This window comes from Mastigoproctus giganteus, chromosome 5 (genome assembly GCF_048544385.1).
Source record: "Mastigoproctus giganteus isolate SK-2022 chromosome 5, ASM4854438v1, whole genome shotgun sequence".
Taxonomy (NCBI): domain Eukaryota; kingdom Metazoa; phylum Arthropoda; class Arachnida; order Uropygi; family Thelyphonidae; genus Mastigoproctus; species Mastigoproctus giganteus.
The window spans coordinates 111,945,689-111,950,488 of NC_143579.1; the positions used below are offsets into that span (position 1 = coordinate 111,945,689).

Consider the following 4,800-nt stretch of genomic DNA (forward strand, 5'->3'; position numbering starts at 1 on the left):
ATGAATTTCTTTTTCCATAAAAACTGTACAGAAAAAAAAATAATAATAATAATTGTCAGGTTTCTATTTGTTCAATTTTAATGAAATCTGGGATGATTTGACAAATCTTTCCACATGAACCAAACAAAATATCAAAAAATTCATGTACTGAGAGTTGAGTTGTTACATGTAGACAGACAGACTTTAGAAGTTTGTATACTCTTATATGTTAATATTCCTAAAAGCTGAAAAACTTTAGAGCACAGAAAGATTTTCTGTTAAGCATGGGGATCTGCTAAAACTAAGTGAAAGGGGGTCTGCAAAAAAATTTAAGCTAAAAAAGGGGTTGTTATGTCACTAAAGTCTGAGAATTACTGTAGCAAATTCCCATGTGAGGTAGGACATTATTGCTTGTACAGGAGTGTTAAGTATTTTTAGGGCCACTCTTGCAGGTAATCATAGTACAAATGACTCATTTTTGTGTACTAGATGCAAAGAAAGCAACAATCTAAAACTGATATACAAAATTCAGATGCTGCAAAAACATGTTGATGTACTGATACAGATTAAATCTGAAACTCTGCAGTCACTAAAGCGTCTAGTGATATGAAATCTTGATTCAAGACCCACACATCAAAAGAAAACTATTTTGGTTCAACAGTAGGTAGTTTTATTAGGAGTCTTAAAGGCTTTCTCAACTATGAATATACTGTACTTAATAAAAAAGCTAGGTGGAACTGAACCAGAATGTCTGCTTAGTGCAACAATCAATGGTGCAATCAGCCTGGTCTCAGTTCAAGGAAACTAATGGGATTTTGGTTACACATAGAGTACTAATTAGTGTTAAATGCAGACAAACTGAGAACTTGATTTAAAGTACAAGTCATGCTGAAAAATATTTTAAGTTGGGGTCAAAACATAACTGTGTCTACAACCCTGTCCAGGCACACCAGATAAGATTTTATGATGGTTTTACATTTAATGCTATATATTTCATGTTGTTTTTGTGGTTTTAGAGCATTAGCGACTAAGGCCATACTGCTCCACGTATATTGGCTATAAATTGCATGTGTCCTGAGGTTGATTTTCTGTTTGCTGGACAAATAATCCAAGTTTCTGGGAGTGAACAACCATACCACTTGAGACCGACTAACTCATCTGTGTTGTGAAAAGGCCCAGAAAAATTTCTCCCATCATCGATGGGACTCAAATGCAGATCTTTTCCACCAGATGTGGGGAGGATGGCAATGTTACCAACTGTACGACAGTGTACTACCCACGAGGGCCTTTATGATGCAAGCCTCAATTAATTCTAGGCTTAGACTCTGCAAGGCTTTTGTCAATCCTGATGTTCACGGACTCTAGAACCACAGAGTATTTTCGTCAGAACAAATCACCTTGACCACACAATCAGCTGAAGGCAGTCTATATGGAGCTGTTTCAGACCTAGTCCACTGGTATTGGTACTTGAAAAAGTCAATGAACTACTCTGCTGTATTGGACAATTATATGTTATGTATACTGTGACAGTACTAAAAAAATAGATCTTGTCACTACTGGCATACACAATTCTCCAAATCATACATGTCTGGTTTTTAGAAAGTGACACTGAAAAGTTGAACTGGCCAGCTCAGACATGAACCCCACTGAACACCTGTGGGATTAATTGGAGTGTCAACCAAAACAGCTGTATTCAAAACTGGCTGTGGCAGCTGTTTTTCAGGAGAAATGGAGCGATATTCCAGCTGATAACTACCACAGTTGGTAGAAGGTATGTACAGGAGGGAGGTGGAGCCTGTCATATAGACAACAGGCAGCCCTACTATGTCTAGCTTTTTGAATTAAAAGAACTCTTTGCAGTACCTCTCTGTCTGTCTGTCTGTGTGAACACGTTTAGTCATATAGTTTATATTTTGAAGGCTTTCTTAGGTAGCCTGTGATAAAAATCTATAAGTACTTACAACTGGCTGATTTATATTTGAAATGCTAAATCAGAAAAGGGGTCTATATGAAAAACAAGTTTTTTTAATCACTTCCCAAAAATTTGATCATTCTGGGTCCCTATGTGCAACCTCAAATTTTGGTCTTCATGTAATGAAAATGAAATTCATTTTCTTCGTTACATTTCACACAGTAAAGTTTATTTATAGAAATTAATAACCTTCCAATAAATGAAGCAGACCTTACAATATGGATCCTTTGTTTTCAGAGGAGGCACTAAAAAGTACTGAAGTTGCCTAGGTAAAAATGCAAAAGTGAGGCCACAGAATATAATTATATGAGTAAAATCAATTTTAATTATAAATTACAGCAAAAAAAATTAGAAAACTGTTGACAAAACTGTAAAATATTTCTCTGCCTTTAATTTTTTTATATCATTTTTAAATAAACTGTTCACATACTACTCAATCTGTTTTAAATAAATAAATACATCACACACAAGCTGAATGAATTTTGAAAAGCATTTGTGTTTGTCTGCAAAACCTTTATGTCCTCAAACTAGTAGGTTGGAGCGCTGGAATTAAAATTCATTATTATTATTAGCCATATGGTGCAAGGAAGCCTGACACTTATGCTGCACCAGCCAAAAAAAAATTCCTGCATTACCCTGAGAGAGAGAGTCACAAGTAGAAGGGAATCACCAAGGAAGCAAGAAAGAGAAGAATGATGATACCCTTTGCCAAGCCCATACTCACCAGATGTGAACCCCTGGGGTATATAAGGCATTGACGGGATTCAGTAAAACGAATGAGGACGGCCTGTTCTTCCTCATGGATGAGACACGAAACCAGGTGACACAAATATAAAATATCAGGGAATAACAGAAGATGAAGTTCCCTGAGTATCATGATGTGAATCAAGTATAAACAGGTATTTGTAAACACTGGTTACTTATTATTATTTATACTGTGCATTGGACAATAACACACCTATGACTGAGTCCTCAAAGGATGCGGATTGGGTTAAAAATGTTTGTATACGAATGAATGTATTTATGTTTTATTATTAACCATACAGTGGTTAATAATAAAACATACAGTGCACGGAAGCCACCAGCCCAAACATAATAATTTATTATTATATTTTTGTTTAACAAAATGTGAGCAAGTGTTTATACACTTTTAATTTTTAATGAACCGGTGAAATACCACCACTTTGCTTACTGGAGGTTTAAGTGGTGAAACCCATGTTTAGTCTCTAGAGCAAAGTTTCTGGCACCCCCCCCCCCCATACTTCTCCTTCAACCCATGCACGGTACTAAGTACTATAGGTTTGATACCTTGGTGTTTGGGGTTTTCATAAAAAAAAAAAATTTACAGCGTATCGCCCTATTTCATATTAGATTTTGGCCACGTATTTTTCGCCTGGCGTTAAATCAAGCTCCACTAGAATTATGAATTCATTGAAATGCTGCAGTTAAAAATCAAATAAAAAAAGCATATTACTTTGAGATTAGTACACTATAAAGTGAACCAGTGGCTGATTGCCTGTTCATTGTTTACCAGTAACTTTTCTAAGAATAATAATGACTACATTGGACAAACAAAACAAAAAGTTCGGTAGCGTATACAACTTATACCCTCCATTATACGGCCAGCTTCACGTTGATATATAACAGTGGAATTTCTTTATCAAAGCATAACTGTTATAATTTGCACTAATATTGCTAAATATACCTGTTATGATTTGCACTAATATTACTAAATATACCTGTTATGATCTGCAGTAATATTGCTATATATAAATGTTACATTAACTTAATTGTAGCAGTCTTCCAAACAGCATTGCAATTATCGTAATGTTAATTATATATCAATATAGTCTCCATAAACAAGTCAGATCAGCCGATGACATCTGTTAAGTTACAAAAATCTCTCGATGTAGTAATCACTACAGTTATCTTATATACATCAACGTTCTCTCAATAACGAGGTGCACCAGATAACTGAATAGCACAAGAGACACCTATTAAAGTTAACAGGACTTGGATTAATTGGAACAAGTATGCCAGTGTTCGTTTCGTAGAGATATTAATAAGAGAGAGAGAGATCATATTAAAAGAACAAATAAAGTATGGTTTTATTTTTGTAGGGTGATTTAATGTCCTCCTAGCTTCCTTTCATTTAGATAAAGAAACTCCAGAAAATAATTCTGAGGCCCGGATAGCTCAGTCGGTAGAGCGTTAGGCTTTTAACCTAACGGTCCAGGGTTCGAGTCCCTGTTCGGGCGCACGTATTTTTTTTTTTTCTTTTTCTGTTTTCTCACACTCATTTTTAAACTAATCTAGTTTTTTCCTTTTTCTGTTTTCCTCACACTCATTTTTTAAACTAATCTAGTTTTTTCTTTATTTTGCCTTTTTCTATTATCAATTTCTCCTGTCTCAGAAATATCATTTAAATAAAAAGAACCAGCTTAAAATTTTTGACTTCTGAAGAAGAAAAATGGATGAGATCTCTGAAATTACCTAATAAATGATCAAAATTTTTATCTTATAAACAATATTAAAAGCATCATTTCTAGAAAAATAATAATGAGCCACGCTATTAATAACAAGAAATTTTAATGAAATAAGAAATAATGCAATTGTTCCACAGGCTTTCCCGTTATAGTGTGTGCTTGCTGGGCAACACTCTATGAAACCAGAGCCGGCCCGAGGGGGGGCATGCGAGCGCACAAGGCCTCGCGCCGCTGACTGATTTTGCAAAATAAAAATGGTTTCATCTCTTTTTTTTTTTTTTTTTTTTTTTAATACTGTCGCAAAATCTAGCGACATCGCCATTAAATGGCCATATTTTTAATATGCATAAGAAATAAAATGTC

The 4,800-nt window shown here is 34.8% G+C and overlaps 1 non-coding gene across 1 annotated transcript; it reads left to right on the forward strand.

Moving 5' to 3' along the window:
* Window positions 1–4,136: 4,136 nt before the first annotated feature.
* TRNAK-UUU (transfer RNA lysine (anticodon UUU)) lies at window positions 4,137–4,209 on the forward strand. The gene has a single exon. It is a non-coding gene; the product is annotated as a tRNA-Lys (tRNA).
* Window positions 4,210–4,800: the final 591 nt, after the last annotated feature.